Source organism: Moschus berezovskii, chromosome 1 (assembly GCF_049115385.1).
Source record: "Moschus berezovskii isolate FMDL1 chromosome 1, NW_MosBer_1.0, whole genome shotgun sequence".
NCBI lineage: Eukaryota > Metazoa > Chordata > Mammalia > Artiodactyla > Moschidae > Moschus > Moschus berezovskii.
In genome coordinates, this window is record NC_142460.1 from 77745780 (window position 1) to 77768105 (window position 22326).

The window sequence follows — 22326 nt, forward strand, 5'->3', positions numbered from 1 at the left end:
ATCCAGCCATCTCATTCTCTGTCGTCCCCTTCTCCTCCCGCCCCCAACCTTTCCCAGCATCAGAGTCTTTTCCAGTGAGTCAACTCGTCGCATGAGGTGGCCACAGTATTGCAGTTTCAGCTTTAGCATCAATCCTTCCAATGAACAAGGAATTCCAAGGGAACATCTCATGCAAAGATGGGCTCGATAAAGGACAGAAATGGTATGGACCTAACAGAAGCAGAAGATCTTAAGAAGAGGTGGCAAGAATACACAGAAGAACTGTACAAAAAAGATCTTCACGACCAAGACAGTCACGATAACGTGATCACTGACCTAGAGCCAGACATCTTGGAATGTGAAGTCAAGTGGGCCTTAGAAAGCATCAGTACGAACAAAGCTAGTGGAGGTGATGGAATTCCAGTTGAGCTATTTCAAATCCTGAAAGATGATGCTGTGAAAGTGCTGCACTCAATATGCCAGCAAATTTGGAAAACTCAGCAGTGGCCATAGGACTGGAAAAGGTCAGTCTTCATTCCAGTCCCAAAGAAAGGCAATGCCAAAGAATACTCAAACTACCGCACAAATGCACTCATCTCACACGCTAGTAAAGTCATGCTCAAAATTCTCCAAGCCAGGCTTCAGCAATATGTGAACCGTGAACTCCCAGATGTTCAAGCAGGTTTTAGAAAAGGCAGAGGCACCAGAGATCAAATTGCCAACATCCGCTGGATCATGGAGAAAGCAAGAGATTTCCAGAAAAACATCTATTTCTGCTTCATTGACTATGCCAAAGCCTTTGACTGTGTGGATCACAATAAACTGTGGAACATTCTGAAAGAGATGGGAATACCAGACCACCTGACCTGCCTCTTGAGAAACCTGTATGCAGGTCAGGAAGCAACAGTCAGAACTGTATATGGAACAACAGACTGGTTCCAAATAGGAAAAAGAGTACGTCAAGGCTGTATATTGTCACCTTGCTTATTTAACTTATATGCAGAGTACATCATGGGGAATGCTGGGCTGGAAGAAGCACAAGCTGGAATCAAGATTGCCGGGAGAAATATCAATAACCTCAGATAGGCAGATGACACCACCCTTATGGCAGAAAGTGAAGAGGAACTAAAAAGCCTCTTGAGGAAAGTGAAAGAGGAGAGTGAAAAGGTTGGCTTGAAGCTCAACATTCAGAAAACAAAGATCATGGCATCTGGTCCCATCACTTCTTGGGAAATAGATGGGGAAACAGTGGAAACAGTGTCAGACTTTATTTTTTTGGGCTCCAAAATCACTGCGGATGCTGATTGCAGCCATGAAATTAAAAGACGCTTACTCCTTGGAAGGAAAGTTATGACCAACCTTGATAGTATATTAAAAAGCAGAGACATTACTTTGCCAACAAAGGTCCGTCTAGTCAAGGCTATGGTTTTTCCCGTGGTCATGTATGGATGTGAGAGTTGGACTGTGAAGAAAGCTGATTGCCGAAGAATTGATGCTTTTGAACTGTGGTGTTGGAGAAGACTCTTGAGAGTCCCTTGGACTGCAAGGAGATCCAACCAGTCCATTCTAAAGGAGATCCAACCAGTCCATTCTAAAGGAGATCAATCCTGGGTGTTCACTGGAAGGACTGATTGGCATATTAAGTCACTGAATTTCCAGTTCAATCCTTGACCACAATAGCCAAAAGTTACCTGTTTCACATTTACTTCTGTGAGAACTCAGAATCTGTATGGACGGCAGTCAGGAGAAGGCAGGGAGATTCAGGATCTTAACTGGGCCCTTAGTAAATATTCAATTGAGTAATCTTTTCTTGGATTGATAACCTTGTTTGACATGTTAGGACACAGAACCTGGATCACTTTATTGGTCTTTAAATTCTGTGGCTGGAGCTTGTCTTTCTCTTTCATCCTGCTGCTATATAATCACTTACTACAGAGCTGCTGGCTCTTCCTGTATTTATCAGGCAAGGAGGAGCGAGTATAAGTTTCAGTTCAGTTCAGTTCAGTTCAGTCCCTCAGTCGTGTCCGACTCTCCGCGACTCCATGAATCACAGCACGCCAGGCCTCCCTGTCCATCACCAAGTCCCGGAGTTCACTCAAACTCAGTAAAAGTTTAGGAGAAAGGAAATGACATAATTAAAATGGTATTAGATATAAAATCTAAAATTCAAGGTCCCATCTCTTCCCTCTCCTCAATCCTCCCCCTAGACCCCCAGATCTTATCTCCCAAGCCTCCCGCCATGTACTGTGGGTTCAGGCAAGCTGCATTACTCACTGCTTCCCTAACCTGCCTTGGCTTTACTGCCCAGCAGCTGTGTGCCTGCTGTCTCCTCTGCCGGAAGACTGTTCTTTCAATACGTAGGCCACACATGTTGTCTTCCCTGATAGACTCCTTCTCTGAACTCATTTGTATCATTTTCTCTAGATTTTTGTATTTCATGGTCACATTACAGTTATATGCCAGGCAGTAAATTCCTATATACAGACACATAACAAGTGTCTTATCTCTATTTCCCACCCATCTAGGTATATTGTGTGGAGCAGAGTAGTGTGCATGCTGTCTCTTGAGTCATGTTTGACTTTTTGCAACACGATGGATTGTAGACCGCCAAGCTCCTCTGTCTATGGGATTCTCCAGATAAGAATACTGGAGTGGGTTGACATGCCCTTCTCTTGGGGATCTTCCTGACCAAGGGATTGAACCTGTGTCCCTTGTCTCCTACATCTGCAGGCAGGTTCTTTACTACTAGCACCACCTGGGAAGTCCGGAACAGAGTAGACACTTGGTAAATTTTCCCTTGTGTTTAACAAACCTCACGTTCTGAATCTTGGTTCTGCTCTGAGCTATCAGAAGTCTCTAATGCAACGAAGTCTTTATATTCTGGTACATCAAACACTTATCCCTGAGAAATATGACTCCAAAATAAATAAATATAGGAGATGGTGAAGGACAGGGAGGCCTGGCATGCTGCAGTCCATGGGATCACAAAGAGTTGGACATGACTGGGTGACTGAATAACAACAACAATATTAAATACACTAATATTATATTATATTATGGGGGGATTTGAATTCAAAGTATGAGATAGTTGGAGGGTTGATAAAGGTCAGATGAAAGAAAAATTAAAGAGGAGAAACAGAGAAAAGAAAATGACTTCCCAGCATCCCAGCAATATCAAGGATTACCACTGATGCAGCACTGGTTTTGTTTTTTTTTTTTTTTTTCTGTGATGAGCAGATAACCTACAAAGAAAACTCTTTGTTTTAAGTCTTCCATGCAGGAAAAGGAGACCAATTCAAGTTCCTCAAATGATTAGAAAAGTAAACCAGATAAACACAGCTAAGATAGAGTAATCTAAAGGGGACACAGACCCACACAGTCCCAGCATCCTTTTCCTGTTTGATTCAAATACAAACTGACAGAAAAAATTGGGGGCAGGACATAAAGAAACATTTTTATGCAGAAATTAATCAGATGCTTCAAATGTATTTAAATAATTATCATAATTAGAGAGTCAATCTTATAATAGTTTGAACATAAAGCAGCACATAGGGGTACATTTCCACTTTAACTTTGGTTAATTTTCTGCTGTTAATTTGAAGAGTTGATATATTATTTATACTTAATATATTTGAATATCTATATATATTAGAGTGTAGAGTAAAATGCAAGTATCCAGTAAGGTCATTGGAATACGAATACATTGAACACATGAAGAAGAGTAGGAGGCAAAAATCTTTGATAATACAATAACTTAATTTATAGTAGTACAACTATATTACATTATGCATTATAATATATGTGTGTGTGTGTGTGTGTGTGTGCTTAGTCATTAAGTCATATCTGACTCTTTGAGACCCCATGGATTGTAGCCCACCGGGCTCTTCTGCCCATGGAATTTTCCAGGCAAGAATACTGGAGCAGGTTGCCATTTCCTACTCCAGAGGATCTTCCCAACCCAGGGATTGAACCCTTGTCTCTTGAGTGTCCTGCTTCGGCAGGCAGATTCTTTACCACTGAGCCACCTGGAAAGTCCATTCATTATAATATAATACATCAAACTGTACTACTAAACATTAAAAATTGTAATTTATAATAGTACAATAATTTAATAGTAAATGTGACACTGTGCTTCTTACAACCAGGATACAAAGCAAAACACTGGTTTGTATAGTTTTCCTTAACAATGATTGCAAATCTAATGCAAAAATAGATGAAGATAACTTTTCTAAGAAATGAAAGTACATAGCTTTTTTGAGAGAAAATTTATCCTAGTACTAAATTCTAAAAGGAATTTATGAACTCAACTTCAATAAGACAGTGCAGAATGATGGTTGATGTCACTGACAACGGAGAAGGGCAAGTGTGGTTGGAAACTACTCTTTTGATGAGGACATTCTGCTAAGTGAAATAAAGCAGGCACAGAAAGAAAAAAATCTTCATGACCTCACTTAATGTGGAAGCTAAAAATGTGGATTACATAGACTGAGTGTGGAAATGTGGTTACCGGAGGAAAAGAGATGAAGGAAATGGGGTGATGTTCATCAAAAGTACAAAGTTGTTAAATGATAAATAAGTATGAAGCTCTAATGTGACAGCATGATACCTTGTTAAATATAGTGCATTTGATGAGAGCAGATTTACACTGTTCTCATTTACATACAAAAGTTAAATTAACCATGTGAGAAGGTGTGTTAATTAGGTTGACTATAGCAATCATTTCACTACATGTATGTCCATAAAATATGCCTGTTGTCCACCTTAAATATATACTATTTTCATTTAAAAAAATAATAATATAAAGAAACCACTTTTGATTAATCTCTGTGCTTTCTCCTGTACAAGGAATGATAGTTACATTATCACATTAATTCATAAACATATGAGCTGGGTGTTATTCATCCCATTTTTTTCAGAAAAGAAACTTGTTTCTCAATGAAGGTAAATAAAACACTCAAATTTGATTGGTAAAGGGGCCGAGTCAGGGATTAAACCCAGATCTTCATGATTCCAAAATCAATGATCATTCCATTGCACTCTGCAAATAAAACCTTGATTCTTTACATAGGCATAACATTAAAAATAATTTCACTTCAAACAGTTGCTCCACTGGCCAAATTATGGCCAAGTTGGTAGCTTTAAAGATTTGTTGGGCTATTACTGCAGAAGGAAAAGAAGTACAGATTCAGGACATGAGCTAATCAAGTCCAACCAGTCTATGCTAATGAAAACTAACTGCAAATGAAATAATCCATAAATAATTAATTATATCTCTGTGTGCCACCCTACACCTTTGAAAAGTACCATCAGATACTGTAACCACTACAGATCCTAGAGAAGGGAAAGGGAAGGAAGTGCTCCTGTTTACAACACGATATCCCTGGTGGACAATAGGGAATGGCAGACAAGGGGAGGTGTGTCTGGGTCTATGATTAAATAGGGAACTTTTCTTTAAAGAATCCAGGAAATGGAAAAAGTAGAAGGAAAGAGCTCATATCTTTTTTTCCTTTCTATTTTAAAAAATATCATCATAACTAAAAAATTCTGATAAGAACAATTACTATAATAATAATATGCTAAATTTTGAGTGCCTCCTATACATTTTAAGATGTTGGAGTCTGCATTTCACATTTCATTAACTCTTGTACCTTGCGGATATCTTCTGGCTGTATTGAGAGCTGCGTGCATGAGGGCAATGGAGAAGGAAATGGCAACCCACTCCAGTGTTCTTGCCTGGAGAATCCCAGGGAAGGCGGAGTCTGGTGGGCCGCCATCTATGGGGTCGCACAGAGTCGGACACGACTGAGGCGACTTAGCAGCAAAAGTATGTGTGTGTGTGTGTGTGTGTGTGTGTGTGTAGCATGAGGGCAAAAGTAGAAAGAGGCCAAGGATAAAATCAAGACATGATGGTAGATTAGGGTGCTAATAACAGTGTGCGTGTGTGTGTGTGTGTGTGTGAGTTGCTCAGTCATGGAGGTAGTAAGTAATTTAATGTTGGATTTATTTTGAAAGTAGAGATGATTTTTTTTCCCCTGATGGATTGGATTTGAAATGTGATAGAAATAGAAAAGTCAAGGATGACACCCAGGTTTTGGGCCTGATGTGAGGAAGATTTCAATGGAGACAGAGTGGCTGGGGGACAGAGGAAAGAATTTCAGAATCAAGAATGTTAGGTGGAGAAGCCTAGTAGGCATCTAAGTGGGTAGTAGCCTGGAGTTCAGGGGGGATGTTCAGGTTGGAGGTAAAATTTGGGAGTCATCACCACACAGGTGATCTATAGTGCCAGGAGACAAGATGAGATAACCCAGGGTGTGAGTGTAAACAGACAAGAGGTTCAAAGTCTGAATTCTGGGGACTCTGGACACTGGGAGAAGAGAGGAGACCAGCAAGGGAGACTGAGAAAGAACCAGCAGTGGAGTTAGGACGAAAAAATAAAATGAAGTTGCAGAAGTCCAAATAAAGTTTACAGGGAAAAAGAGTGTGCAACTGTTAATTTCTGCTGATAGTTCAAATGAGATGAGGCCTGAGAAAGCATCCAATTTAGGAGTCTGATCTTGATAGAAAGAGTTCTACTGGACATAGTAGAAGCAAAAACCTGATTGGAATAAATGGGAAGAAAAATCTTGGAGGTGGCTTTTCTTTAGCTGTGACTGAGAAGGCAAAAAAAAGGAGGGTAAGTGGCTGGAGGAGGAAGTGGATTCAAGAGTTTTTGTTTTTAAGATGGGAGCAAGAACATGCTTTTATAGGGATGGGATGATCCAATAGGGGGAAACTGCTGGGCCATTTAAGTGTCCTATGTTTCTGTGGGAGAAAGAGCCAGGGCAGGGAAAAATAATGCCTATAGAACACCAAGGAGCTCAGAGTTGAGCTTCTCCTGTAAATTAGAAGTCAGACTTTACTTGCAAAAATGAAAAGTGCATTATAAATAAACTATTTGTTGAGTGCCTGAGTGCCATTCATGGCGTCAGGAACTTTGTATACAGTATCCAGAAGCTTCTTAACCATCCTACAATGGCAGTTATCACTGTTACTATATTGTATATCAGTGTTCCCCAACCTTTTTGGCACCAGGGACCAGTTTCAAAATTGTTTGAAATTTTTTCAAACAAAATTGTTTCACGGAAGACAAGTTTTCCACAGATGGGGAGAGGAGAGGATGGTTTCTGGATGATTTAAGGGCATTACATTTATTGTGCACTTCATATTTCTATTATTATTATATCAGCTCCACCTCAGATCATCAGGCATTAGATCCTGGATGTTAGGGGACCCCTCGTGTAGATGACATTGTTTCTAGGAGTGGAAACAACTTGCCCAATCAAAGCAATACTGACGAGAAATCAGTTTGCACTTTATTGTGCTCTTTCTTGCTGTTGTGAGTTTCTCCAGGACTGATGACCTTTCTCATTGTAAGCCACAGAATCACCCAGAACTTGCCAGAGGTTCACAGTCCCCCTTGGGGCGATGGACTAAGGACGCCCTAAGTCCAATTGGTCACCTTCCGAGAATGCAACCTCCATTCATATCAGCATTTTTTTCATTGGTTGCAGCAACTGAGAAAAACACGCTGGAAAATGTAGAAACTTTGGAGAGAAATAACCGAAAGGAAATCAGCACAAGTTAGTTTAAAAGTCTCAGCTGAGACGCTGCCCCAACAGCTTTGCAGAACTGCTTTTCTGACGCATCAGGTACCTGCCCGCGGGCGAACTGTCGGGAGGAGGCGCGGTCACCTGGAGTTTCCCAGTAGAAACTTCCCCGCCGGGTGAGGCGATCTTGGCTGGAGGACGTGAACCCTCCCGCCCTTCTTCCAGCTCCTTAGGGAAGCCTGCCACACAGTCTCCACCGCGGCTCTAAACGCGGCTCCTCGAGGCTGGCGCCCTCCGATGGGGCGACCAGCCAGACCCCTCCCGCAGCAGTAAAAGCCCCGACTGCCAATTGCCCGGCCCCTTCGCCCACTTCACTGCTCCGAGACCCTGGGTGCCCGCCGCGGCGCGCTCGAAGGGGGCCGGGCGCGGGACCGAGCGGCGCGGAGCCCACCACCGCGGCCCGCGGGGGACCGCTCCCAGCGGCTGGGCGCCGGCCGCGCGCCTCCTCTCTCTCGCCGCGGACCCCCGGCCGCGCCGACCCGCCAGGTGAGGAGGGGGCGGCGGCCGGCGGGCCGCAGCGGGCTTCGGCGGCTTCTAGCCTCCCGGCGGGTCCCCGGGGGCGCTGCCTCCCCCGCCGCCGAGTTGGTTGCCGCCCATCTGCGCGGCCGAGGGTTGGGGGCGGAGAGGAGGCAGCGGCCGCCCGGGCCGGGAGGGGCGCGCTGAGTGCGCACGGCGAGTCCAGAGTGGCCGGACCGCTGCGGCTGGGGCGGCGGCGCCGGCTGGGCCCAGGGGTCCGGGCCGGAGGGAGGGTGGGAGGGAAGCGGGGGCCAAGCGCCGGCGGCGGGGCCGGTGGAGAGCGGCGGCTCGGAGGGAAGATGAGACGGTGAGTGGGTGCCGGAGACGCAGAGTTTCTTGCTTCTCTTGCAAGCTGCAGGGACAAAAGCCCAGGCTGGGCTGCGCAGCTTTGAACCCCAAGAATGGGTTGACTTCGGTAGAGAGGATCCTCGGGAGGGAGTGGCGAGGTGGAAGAGCGGCTCACAGAACGATCGTAGGGAACGGGCGGGATTTGGGGGGACCCGAGGCAACTTTGGCAGAGACATCTGGATACTCCGGGAGAGAGGGATCGCGATAGAGTTGCTTTGTCGCCGGGGGCGGAGAAAAGAGAAGGTCCGCTGCTGGATGGTGTGGTCGAGCAATTCAGAAAAGACCCCCTCCCCCAAATATCTAGCTAGCAGTCCTTCTGGTTCACTTTGTTTCAAAACTGGGGCTCGGGAGTTTAAACCGTCCAGAGGCTCTTAATGCCTGTTTGGCCGTGGTTTCCACCCAAATGTATGGTATGGCGGCTTCCGCACCCTTAGAGAGAGCGCCTGGGAGTAGGGAATGCTTTGAACCCCTGTTTCACCCGCGCCCGGCACGGCCGAGGCGCAGCTGAAATGTTTGCTGGTGTACTGCATAACTTAGCTTCAACAGTCATCTCTTTAACTAAAGCTCCAAGGACCTGGCTAACTCCCGCCACCGCCAGGAAATTAAAAGGCTGACAGGCTGTCCCTTCCAAAGTTGGGGTTTCCTGTTTGAAAGCGCCTCGGAAGTCGAACCTGCTACCCATCTACCTTTCTCATGTAAAAGCAGGAACTGCGCCCGCTGGCTTTTATGTTGGTCCACTTGCCTGCGGCTGGAAGTCCTCTCGCCTGGCCCTGCTGTCTTCCCTAGAAGTCTTCTTTCTCCTGCTCTCAAGTTGCTCTCAAGAATTCTAGAATGCGTGGCTAGTCACAGCCACACGCAGCTGGGAGTGGAACTAAGAGAAGAGGCATAAAAATGTGGCTTGCTTTTAGGGTGAATATATGTCAGTCACATTTCCCTGCATTGTATGAATGTATTAATTACAGATATTAATTTTCAAGTATTGGAGTTGTAACTTTAAGCTTCGTAGTTTGGCTTAACAAGCCCTTGAGATTTGTCTGCAAGATTCTAACATCAGAATTCAGCTGGGAGAGGTCTAAATGAAGTTCACAATTTCAGAGGGTTAGTTAAACTTTTGCCCTGGGAGCACTTGAATTCTTCGTTCCTGGTAGTATAGCAACAGAGTAGTCTGATTTGGGATAAATAAATCTTTAGAGTTGCCCACTGTTTTAACAGAATGGCTATATCCCTGGTACCATTGCCCTCAATTGTGTAAATATTTGTTTGAATAAAGAGCTAAGGTTCTCTGAAAAGTAACAGTTGTGTCTATTCATGATTCCCTTTTCATTTCCTGGACTTAGGTTATTAAAAGATTTTTTTTAATTGTTTTTGTCTTAACATATATACTGTGGAAATTTAAACATATGTCCTTGAGAAACTCTGTAAAGTCCCTGAAAGTTTATAACTGGGATTTCCTTTAAAATAAGGGGGAGTAGAGGTTTTACTTAGTTGAGTGGTGTAGCCTTCACCGCCTGATACCCAGAGGTTTGCAAATCCCAGCCTCTTTCACAAATGGAAAAATGAGATGTTTGGCTAGTAGTCATCATTTCAGTCAGTTTGCGGCCTTCAATCTGTTTCGTGCTGCTGCCAGCTGCTGTCCTTTTGGGCTGAGGACTGGGTTTAAGGGGTGGCCTCTTGGATCCCCATTTGAAGTGAGGGAGGAAAAGACACTTGGGAAATTCGTCTGAGAGCTGGCTGCCTGCTACCTCCTTTCTTAAAGAACCCTGTACCAAAGCTGGAACTCTTTAACAACCTTTTCAGAAATATTTTATTTACTGGCTTTTGAACAAGAAAGGGAAGAAAAAGCTGAAGTGATTAAACCCACCACTGGATTTTGCTGTTTCCTCCAAAACCTATATTGAGGTCTGTGCTGTATGCAAGGGTTGATTCTGGAGTGCACTAGAAGAGTTACTGTGAAAAACATGAATGCTTTTAAACACTTTTAAAGAGCATTTGTGGTTATGACTTTGCATGCTAATTCTCAACCCTTAGCAGGAAGGTGGTTGGTTCTATGAATAACTTGGAAAGACAGTGGTTTTGTACATCTTCCAAGTAGAATACATGTGCTTTATAAATCTGACTATCTGTTAAGCCTTGATGCATGTATTAACTGTGTAAATGTCATCTATTTGAAACAAAAGCGACTTTCAAATGATGTGCCTTATTATAAAGCCCTGGTATATACAACAGCAGTGGTTCTAAATGGAGGCAGTGGAGTGGGAGTGGTGGTTGCTCCCCAGGGGTTATTGACCAAGGACTGGAGACATTTTTGATTGTCTCAACTGGGGGCAGGGGACAACCCCAATGGCCAACTTTGACTGGCCTCTAGTGGGTAGAGGCCTCAGATACTGGGTAATATCCTATAATGTCCAGGACACACAAACAATAAATTATTGAGCCCCAAACTCTTCATTAGGCTAGTACCTTGAGGGCATATATTAACAAGGTTAGGGATCTTAATCTAATTTGGGTCTTCAAGAAACTGTGTTCTTGCTCAACCCAGAGAGACCTTTTGGTCTGCAGTAGATTCTTTTGACCTTGGTATTAGGAGTCTTAATATACCATAGATGTGAAGGAACTTGTGTTCACTGAGTTTGAGCTGGCTTAAAATTACAGGATTTGGAAGTGTTACAGTGTCAGGGAGACTCGTTTGTTTTATAGACACAAAAACTGAGATGCCCCAAAATAGTGACTGATAAAGTCTCAAATGTATTAGTGACAGATGTTAGTTTTAGGTACAACCCAGGATTAGAGAATTTAGAAACTGATATTCAGGCAAATGAAAGTTTTTAAAAAACTGACAACCCTTTGTGAGAATTTAGAAGTACCATTCTCTGTGAGGAAATACACTGTTTGATTCGGGGAGGGTAGTGTTAGCCATGGTGACTGTGGAGCATATGCTTGGGTGTGTCAGCCCCAAGATGGGCATAATTCTATTGTGCAACCTGTGACACTCCATGTCTGTGGCCTGCACCATCCTTCCCGTGGCCAAGTGGGCAACAGATGGTTCCACAACTCGTAGCAGATGTTGCTTTTGAATCCAGGTACAAAACAGAACATTTGAGATTTTTTTTTTTCCCTCTCTGCCTTCTGGGTTAAGAGTAGAGGGCCTGAATGGATAGGGTTGTTTTGGACAGAAGGGATAATGAGAGAGGCTTCCTGAATACAGTGTTAAAAAATGATATCTGATGTTTTAGGAAACGAGCATGCAGTGGTGGGGGAAACTCATAAACTGATGAGTGGATAGCTAAGATAGATAAGATGTTTGTGTGGAACTTGGGTTAGGAATCTGAAGACAGTTCAAGCATGGCACTTCTCTGGGGGAATAGGGCAAAATAATAATGAGGATAAAAGGAATCTCAGAAATCCTCTTATTTGAATTCACTCACTTGGTTTGCTAGAACCTACAAACCAGACCTCCTCTTTCATTGTTGCTTTCTCTTACACTCCTGGTCTCTACTTTTCCTTCTGTTTACTTAATGGGGAAAAAATTGATAGTAACAAAGTTTTTGTTCACTTCCTGGGAGAGTTTCAAAGGCATGGTCTTTGTGAATGGTTCTGCTTACAGACAGGAGTTATCTCAGTGAGCTCTTGGTGATCAGAAAAGCTGTGCACATATGGCAGCTTTGGCATTTACATGGCTGTGATTACCCATTAGGCCTGTAATTATGGGTTTTAGTTCTGTGTGCTGAGTGGTCCTGCCAGGGTAGTTCTACTCCTGAAATCTGGGAGGTTCTAGCAGTATAGGAGAATTCTTTAGTGTGCCTTTCCTGGAAGACCTCTGAACCTCACTGTGGTAAGTTCTTATCATTTCAACAAGTAGCCAATGGGTGTACCTCAAGGCCAAGTACATAGTAGTATATTTAGAAATGATTCAGAAGTGATGACTTTTTTAAGAGGTCTGCTCTCTGCAGGTGTTGCAGTAAAGGGGCATAGCATCCTTTTCATTATCACTTTTCATCTAGTCATTCTTGTTACCTGTTTTTCAGGTGATGGGACAGAAGATGAGTGTGTGTTTTTGTTTGTTTATAATTTCGACTGGAAGTAATTATTGGCATTTGACTAATATGACTTCTTGTCTTTTGAAAGTGAGTAAAACCAAAAAGGGTAGCTCAGGTTTTCACATCCCTTCAAAATAAGTATTTAGTAAGGCAGAACTTGTCTCTGCCACCCAGGAATTCAAATTCTTCTGGAAGTTAATTTGCACAGTTGTTTTCATGATATTTAGGAATGTTTCTTAGATGTTGATGAGAAGCTTTGTGCCATATCTGCTTTAAAGGCAAGGTTGTTATCATAGCAGCTAATGGTCCACAGGAGAATCCCAAGTATAAAAATCATTTTGTTGAGATTCAGTGGAAAGCCTGGGGACTGGAGAAGCTTTCCATACAAAGAAACAGATAAATAAGACATAGAGCAACATGCTAAGTTATAGGAAGACTTGTTGAGAGGTTTTTTTTTTAACAAAAGATATTTGTTTTGCTTAATGTGAGTGGGTTGATTTATTAGAATATCTGTTTTTCCTTACTTTGCAAATTAAGGGGAAGGAAAAGTTAGTTCATTCCAATATTTAATATTGTTACCTCAAGTGGGGTCAGCTTTTTCTAAGACTTGCTGCCAAATCTAGAGTTCAGTGGAAATCAGTGTTGATCATCTTAAAGTATTTTGTTTGCAAGCAGCATATGATCAATCCAGATGGCAATATGCTTGTGGAATTAGCATATGGAATGGGAAAAAAGCTAAGAATTAAAAGATTTCTCCTAGATTTGTTTCTTGATCACTAAATTGCTGAAACAAAGGCAGGTAGAAGCAAAGGAAAGCCAACTTCTGCATTCTTAGGCCCAGTTCAGATGTAGCCTGAGTTGTGCTTTGTAGCCAAGCGATATTCAGAGGGGGCTTGGGAAGTGAGGTCTGGCTGCCACACTGCTTACGTCATTGCAGAAGTAGGTTTTCAAAAAACAGCTTAAGATTTAGTAAGGAAATTGCAATCCATGGGAATGTAGACAAAATATTTCTTATACATCATGCTGAATCAAATTCCCATATCACATTACACTAACATAGCTCAGATCAGGCTTTTTTTTCTCACTATGTTATGCTGAAATAATTTACCATGCCCTTGGAAGGTCATGGGCAACAGTGCCAGTGCAGTCTTTTCCCAATTAGGTAGCTGCCACCTTATCACTGAAACGTGTTTGTGTTCTGTGGTCACTTCCATTTCCTGCATTGTATAAATGGCACTCCTGTGTTATTTAACCTGTGCCTGTGGGAGCCTTGAAAGTTGGAACATAAAGACATCTAGTTCACCCTCACCATTTTAAATATGGGGAAACCTCTGCTAAAACAAGGTGAAGACAAGCCAAGTGACTTGCTCTGGCTCTTTCTTCTGTTGGTTATTTTGGCAGAACCAGGACTAGGGATGAGTCTCCTGACTCGTGTTTCTGGCAGCCCATCCAGTATTCTTTGCACTAGATTGGCCACTACAATAAAAAGACATCCTAAGATCTTTGGGGCAGATGTAAAAAACAGCATTGATTAAATTTAGTGTAGTCAGTTGTTTATTGATCTTTGCTAGTTCAAGTCCTTTTTTCCTTTTCCTTCCATCGAAATAAATGTTTAAAAAGTAGGTAATAAGAAAGGAAAAAAATTAAGTGTCTGTACCACCCACTTTACATAATCCACAGTTAAGTAATGAAGAGATGATTTCATTGTTGTTTTGCTTACTTTATAGTATTTTTAAAACCTAACCACTCAGTTTTTTTTAAGGTAAAGGGGAAAACATTATAACCATGGGTGATGTGGTCAGCTTGTGTTTGTTCCATCTTTCCTGAGCCTACTTGGTGGTGGTTTAGTCACTAAGTTGTGTCTGACTCTTGCCACCCCATAGACTGTAGTCCACCAGGCTTCTTTGTCCATAGGATTTCCTGACTATTTCCAGGTCATAAATATTGGGGAAGGGAATGAGGAACCTAGGGCGTTTGGGTTTGGTGAATGTTCCTTTGAAAAAATAGATGCTGACTTTTAAAAGAGTTTATTTTGATTGGTAGCGTGGACTGAGGACAAGATGGACAGTAACCTGCCACATTCCTCTGTCCATGGGATTCTCCAGGCAAGAATAATGGAGTGGGTTGCCATGCCCTTGGCCAGGGCATCTTCCCGACCCAGGGATCAAAACCCCATCTGCCGCAGCCCCTGCATTGCAGGGGGATTCTTTACCACTTTGCCCCCTGGGAAGCCCAGACATTCAGGACCCCCAACTTAGTTATCCTGTGACTCTGCTTCCTGGCTTTGTTTCACTGTGGTGGTCATGTGTGGGAGGATTCTTCAGAGGCTGCAGTCAGAATCACCTAAACCCGGGGATGAATTATGCTGATGATCAGGAGTAAAAAACATCTGGAATTATTTACTTTATTTGGGAAAATTTTAGAAAACTTTTTCTTCAGCTGAAGCTATCTTAAGATTCTATAAAGAACCCTGAAAATAGGGATTTTTAATTTCCTACCCAAAAATCTCTCCCACTTTCAGAGAAACCATCACATAATTTAAGAATTTATAAAGTGTTTGTGTATTTTTTTTAATGTTTTTGAGGCTGAAAGTCTTCAAGATATCACAGGTATGGCAGTTTTTGTGTTTATGTTTTAACTTTCTGAAGAGATGAATTTTATTTGAATACACATAGTAATGAAATTTATTTCATTATCTTGCAAGTATCTTAAATATGGTGATCTAATATTTGTAATATAGACAGTGCATTTCCTTTTAAATTTCTTCAAGTTAATTTTAAAAAATAAGTTTTTAGGAACTTAATTCAACATGATAGAGGGTTAGTATTTCGTGCTTTTTAAAAAAATCAGCCAGGAGCCACTGGTATAAACACATCCCTCTTTGTAAAGTGAGCCACTATAATTTTTAAGTCAGTATATACTCATATATTTTTATTCATATTTGATTTTTAGAATGCATGCATCTTTTACTTTTTAAATATTTTGTTATGGAAAATCATAAATGTACATAAAAATTAGAAGAATAATACGATGAAATCCCAAGCACCCATCATTCAGTTTCAAGTTATGTACATACAATAATCTTGTTTCATCTGTAGACCTTACTTCCCCAAAACATAGATTGTTATCAAATGAATTCGAAATATTGTCGTAATTTATTCATAAAAATGTAAATCTAAGAGTTGGACTGTGAAGAAAGCTGAGCTCCGAAGAATTGATGCTTTTGAACTGTGGTGTTGGAGAAGACTCTTGAGAGTCCCTTGGACTGCAAGGAGATCCAACCAGTCCATCCTAAAGGAGATCAGTCCTGGGTGTTCATTGGAAGGACTGATATTGAAGATGAAACTCCAATACTTTGGCCACCTCATGTGAAGAGTTGACTCATTGGAAAAGACCCTGATGCTGGGAGGGATTGGGGGCAGGAGGAGAAGGGGACGACAGAGGATGAGATGGCTGGATGGCATCACCGACTCGATGGACATGAGTTTGAGTGAACTCCAGGAGTTGGTGATGGACAGGGAGGCCTGGTGTACTACGATCCATGGGGTCGCAAAGAGTCGGACACGACTGAGCGACTGAACTGAACTAAACTGAAGAGCTTAGGATTTTTAAAAAGTCCAACAACATCATTATTACGCCTAAAAAAAAAAAAAGCCAGTAATTAAAATATCTTTTTTCCAGTGTTCAGTTTCTCTGATTGTCACATAAAATTTTTGTTTAATAGTTGGATTTTTCAAGACAAGATCCAAACACAGCCTGCACGTTGTATTTAATTGTTAATTGGTATGTCTCCTGGGCTTCCCTGGTGGCTCAACGGTAAAAAATCCACCTGCAATTCAGGGGATGCAGGTTTGATCCCTGGGTTGGGAAGATTCCCTTGGAGAAGGAAATGGCAACCCACTCCAGTATTCCAGGAGCCTGGTGGGCTACAGTCCATGGGGTTGCAAAAGAATTGGATACAACTTAGTAACTTAGTAACATGTCTCCTGGGTCTCTTAATCTATAACAGTTCCCTCTCTTATTTTTCTTTTCTTGCCATTTACTGCTTGAAGACATTGGTTATTTTTCTGTAGACTTCCCATGTTTTAGATTTAAGTGATAACATCTCTATGGTGTATTTCATGTTCCTCTGTTCTTTTTATTTTCTATAATTGGAGACAGCATGATTTTAATTTGAGAACTTTCCTACCATAGCACTATGTTAACTTAATTTTTAAGATATATATATTCATATATATATATATACTTATTACATTATGTCTTTTTCAGACATTGCTAAAACTGCTTTGAAAGTAAAGTGTTAGTCACTCAGTCATGTCTGACTCTTTGTGATCCCATGGACTGTAGCCCGCCAGGCTCCTCTGTCCATGGGCTTCTGCAGGCAAGAATACGAGAGTGGGTTGCCCTGCCCTCCTCCAGGGGATCTTCCCAACCCAGGGATCGAACCTGGGTCTCCTGCATTGCAGGCAGGTTCTTTACCATCTGAGCCAACAGGGAAGCTCAAAACCGCTTTAATAATGATATAGACGCAAATGTGAGTCCAACTAGTAAAAGTCATATCTGGCATATTTAGGTAAAAGTCAGGAATTTTGCAGGTAGGAAGGGAATTTGAATGACCCAGTTGATTTTTGAGGTTGTTCCTGTTTTCTGTCCTTCCTCCCCTGCCTGCCTCACTGGCTGAAGAGTTATTGTAGGAAATTGGTGCCAAATTTCTTGGATAGTTAAAGAATATTTTCAAGTTCATACAGACAAGTTTTATTCAAGGGACTACCACAGAATTATTTAAACTCTCTATAGTCGATGTTTTAGTTTCTTACTGAGTTCGAGATTCTTGATAATTCCTAATATAAGACAATCTAGACTTTGTAAAAAGTCGCTTCTGATCACAGGGGATACAGATCTTCATTTGAATATGGTTATTGCTATTGAGTGTGGTTACCATTAGGAACCATTGGATACCATCTAGAGTTCTTTTTTTGACAGAGCTTAGACTTCAGTAGGCTAGAAATGACAGAAAGGAATGGTAGCATGGGGTTCGTGCTCCAGTTTGTTGTGCTCAGTTGCTCGGATGTGTCCGACTCTTTGCAACCCCATGGACTGCAGCCTGCCAGGCTCCTCTGTCCATGGGATTTCCCAGGCAAGAATACTGGAGTGGGTTGCCATTTTATACTGCAGGGGATCTTCCTGATTCAGGGATCGAAGATCCTTTCGTCTCCTACATTGGCAGGCGGATTCTTTACCATTGAGCCACCTGGAAAGCCATCATGGGATTAGACTGCTTTATTGTGATAGGAAGAAGCTGAAACTTTTTTGTTTGTTTGTTTTACTTTTTGTCATCACTTCTTCCATCTCTCATTACCTCCCCATCCCCTCATCACTCTCCACTCCCTTCTGTGTTCCTCCCTGTGGCATCATCTGATACTTTTGTTCTTTCCTTAATGGTCTCCCTTACGTCTTCTTTTAGATGTTTTTCAAAACATAATAAAATAAAAATTCAAAAGGGAAAACAGGGAAATCCAGAAACTGTGTGATCAGTGTCCTGAGATCCTGTTGGCATTCCGGTGGTCCTCCCTTTCTCTCCAGCCCGCTGTGCATCACCCCGACACCTGGCAAATTCTGAGGATGCCTCAGCTTGCCTGGATTCTGAAGAGCCTCCTTTGGCAGTCACAAAGCCTTTGTGCCTTTTAGACTGCCATAGGCATGTGGGCTGTGCGTGTCTGTCTCTGTGTGTCTGTGAGTGTGTATGCATCTGCACACATGAGATTTACTGTTGTAACAGGCTCAGTCTGCAGGAACCAAACATCCTCCTTATGCTGCCATTAAAGTACATTTATTCCTGTGATACTGCTTTTCTGGATTTTTTGAGAGATAAAAATCCCCTCCTTGGAGATAATCAGCCTATCTACATGTATCTAGTAGATAATAATTATTTGTTCAAAGAGGCAGATCTTTAAATGATAAAGAACATGGTGTAAGGAACAAGGAATGACAGTCCATTTGGTGCTCTGTTCGTTTCCAAAGAACCAATAAGGGCACTAAGTCTACCCACAGGTTTTTGGTTGGTTTGTTTAATTTTTTTCTTTCCTGCACTGAGATGTAAAATCTTGGGTGTGGTGGGAGAGTTGAAAGGAACAGAGTTTAGGAAGCTGGGTTGTATGAGTGGGAGATGAAGTTGTGTGGGGGTGGGTGTTGAGACAGTGGGGAGGCTCAAGGTTTGGGATGCTGGGTGGGAGGGGTTCTTAGAAGAAGAGAGCATCTGGGAATGTATGCTGGAGGGGGAGGTGTTTGCCAATGGGTGTGGGGTTGTGTGGAGAGGTGTGGTTTGTGTGCAGAGATGCCAGAGGTTGAGGATTTAGTGATGAGAGGAAATACTTGTGAAAAAGGAGGGTATGTTTGTAAAAGCAGAATTGAGAGGACTGAGGGTTTAACTGAGGATGGTGTTTGGATAACAGAGGGTGGAGAAGCCAAGCTGCTTTGGGGTTTCTGAAACGAGAATATTGCTAGACAAGGAAGTGTGTGTTCCTGAAGCTTCTAATTACCCTCCCCCCATCACGTTTTCATGTTGAGATTAGTGGAAAAAGAGGAAGGTTTTGTGTCCATTGTTCTCCATTCTTAAGCTTGGAGTTTGGAGCTGAAATAGATTTCTTCGTTTTTCCTATTCAGTCCTCTAAAGCTTCCTCCCTCAGGCCCTGTCGTCACCACAGAATCTCCCCCCAAGTTCCCCCCCCCCCACACACAACAGACAATGGCACTGCTTCTGCAGACTGCTCTAAGCCGGTGTCTGAATTCAATTACATGTCGTCGGTGGGTGCTTTAAAACATTGCCATACCATAAACATCAGTGCTGAAAGAGGCTGGCCTGTGGACCACCAGTGCACTGGGAGAGCTTAAACACCAGGCATCAACCACTGTCTGTGACAAAATATGCTCCCAGAGCCAGTTCCTCAGCTCTAAGGCCCCTGTAGGACACGATAGAAACTCAAACTTTTTCACAAAGTGGAAATTTTAACGTCAACTCTCCTGAGTTTTAAGATTCTTGTTCTGAATTTGCTTGTGTACCCAGTGGCTCAGTGATAAAGAATCTGTCTGAAAAAAAAAAAAAGAATCCACTTGCCAATGCAGAAGAGGCATGTTCTATCCCTGGGTCAGGAAGATTCCCTGGAGAAGGGAATGGCAACCTACTCCAGTATTCTGGCCTGGAGAATTCCATGAACAGAGGAGCCTGGCGGGGTACAGTCCATGGGGTCGCAAAGAGTCAGACACGACTGAGTGAGCATGGCAATGTGCCACGCCAATCTCCATCCTTTCCCCAGCAATATGAAAAGGTTTCCTCTTTTCAGTGACTTGCTCTAGAAGTCCCCTTTTGATTAATTCCTGCTGTATTGGATGATCCTGAGAAGTGTTTGTGCATGGCAATATAAAATGACAAGTAACATGTATATTTTAAGGATTCTCCAAACTCTTGGTGTAAATTACCTGGAAAACTGAATTTATATATATAGGCCAGATTTTAAAGCTCTGTCCTCTAAAACAGTACACACAACACAACAGATGCTTCATTTTAATTTGTTTGTTTTTTAAAACTTTGCTCCCTGGGTGTGTTTTCATTATCTTGAAACCCAGATCCCTACAGCTCTGGCCATTACAGTGCTCTGAAGCTCACCATTGGTGACTTACAGTTTGGTTAACTCACTATGATGTTATTTGGTACAAATAGAGCTGGAAAATTATATTTTAAAACACACACCAGCATTGCGCCAAAGAAAAAAGAATCTACCAAGAAACTTGCAAACATCATCCTTGAGATTAGTTTTTCCAGTAATTTACTTCTCAAAGGAAAAATGTACTGTGACTTGCTATGCTACCTTCCGTAGATCTCTAAATGACTCCTGGCATTCTCTAATTGACAATAAGATGATATACATTTCAGGTGATAAAAATAACAAGTGCTCTGGAGGGATTAAATTTATGGATTGAAAAGTAAGCCCAGACGTTTGAACACACACCAACTTCTTTCCTGTTTAGACGTCCCTGTGTTGTCTTTTCTCTCAAATGGGCACCAGATGGCTTCTTCCCGTTTCCATACCCAGTTATCTTTCTGTTCATGTGCATAAAGTGTCTGGAGCCATTAGGACCCTAGGGCCTGTTTTCCTTCCACAATAACATAATGCAGTTATTTTATAATTTCCCTGAGGCTTCTTTTTTGTTTACACAAAATGTGAAAAGTGAAAGTGAAATCGCTCAGTCATGTCTGACTCTTTGCGACCCCATGGGCTGTAGCCTACTAGGCTCCTCCGTCCACAGGATTCTCCAGGCAAGAGTACTGGAGTGGGTTGCCATTTTCTTCGACCCAGGGATGGAGCCGAGGTCTCCCGTCTTGCAGGCAGACGCTTTACCCTCTGAGCCACCAGGAAAGCAAAAAGGAACAGCAGTGGAGATCAAGAATCCAGTCTGGAAACCTTGGACTCTTCCTCGCCTGCTCTTTTACTTGCGTTAACACAGACTACGTTCCCGCCGCGCTTCCACTTGAGTGTCACTTTGATAACCCCCTTTCATCTCCCACCGTTCCAGTTCTTCCTCTGCTTTCTTTCCCTGACCTCACCTGCATTCTCTGATGCATTGTCTGCAGGGTCCATCACGTCACTGTCTCCCTCTCTCCTGGGGAATTAAACCCAGTGCTTCCCATTATATATATCCTCTGCCCTCCTGCCTCTGCTCTCCTTGCCTTTGCTTCGTCTCATTGAAAATGTTACTACTTCCTGTTGTATGTTTCCCTATACTCTTCTCATCTCTAGGCCTCCACTCTTATGATCTCACCCACGATGAAAAGAATACCCTGGAAGTAGGGAAGGAGAGAGGTATCATGAGCCACTATTATCACTCCTAGGGTCAGAAAGGCACGTGTGTGATTCTCCACCTTTTGAGTCAAATCGATTTGTGGAATTAAGTCTTGAAGATCTCAAACTGATACAATGATCCATACATATGTATTTAGCTATGGCCGGTATACTCAACTTCAGTAACTTGAGTGAATTACATGTTTATACCTGATGACAAATCTTTAAATGCACAACTTCTTACACATCCTTCCGTTCCGTTGCTCAGTTGTGTCCGACTCTTTGCGACCCCGTGGACTGTAGCCTACCAGGCTTCTCCGTCCATGGGATTCTCCAGGCAAGAATACTGGAGTGGGTTACCATTTCCTTCTCCAGGGGATCTTCCCGACCCAGGGATCGAACCCGGGTCTCCCAGATTGGAGGCAGACGCTTTAATCTCTGAGCCACCAGGGAAGCCATCCTTAACAAACCCAAAAATGCTGAAATGAAAAACTAGAGTATGAAGCATGAATATCTTAAAATATCCTCTGGAATGTTCTCCGATCCAAATCATCTGTAACTTTCTTCTGCAATATGTATGGTGGAGAAATGTTGCATGACTATTTCTCGGATGTGATTTATTATTTGCAAATGGCCTACTTGTCTCTTCCCTACAGACTGTAAACCTAATCTTTCAGCCAGCACTACTGTGGAATATTTTGATATTTTGTTTGGCCAGCTAAACTGCGTCAATAATTATATTATGTTTTTTTTTTTTTTCCTTTTTGGCTGAATTGGCTGTGTTGTGCAGCATGCAGGATCTTAGTTCCCTGACCAGGAATCAAATCCATGCCCCTTGCAGTGGAAGCGTGAAGTCCTAGCTGCTGGACCGCCAGGGAATTCCCAATAATCATATTTTTTTATGAAAAAAAAAAGTACATGTAAGGAGGAGGGGGGACCAAGTGTTGCCATCCTGTAGGGTAG

The 22326-nt window shown here is 42.5% G+C and overlaps 1 protein-coding gene across 6 annotated transcripts in view; it reads left to right on the forward strand.

Moving 5' to 3' along the window:
* The window catches only part of PHLDB2 (pleckstrin homology like domain family B member 2), a 261403-nt gene that overhangs the window by 133139 nt on the left and 105938 nt on the right, over positions 1-22326 (forward strand). The window contains exon 1 of one of the 6 annotated variants that reach the window (XM_055421359.2): positions 7804-8111. The exons of 4 other annotated variants lie outside the window; for them this stretch is intronic. The gene's annotated coding sequence lies outside the window, so the exon portion shown is untranslated. Of the gene's footprint in view, positions 1-7803; positions 8112-8307; positions 8449-22326 lie in introns of those variants that run through there. One more of the 6 variants, XM_055421025.2, reaches the window with a different exon arrangement.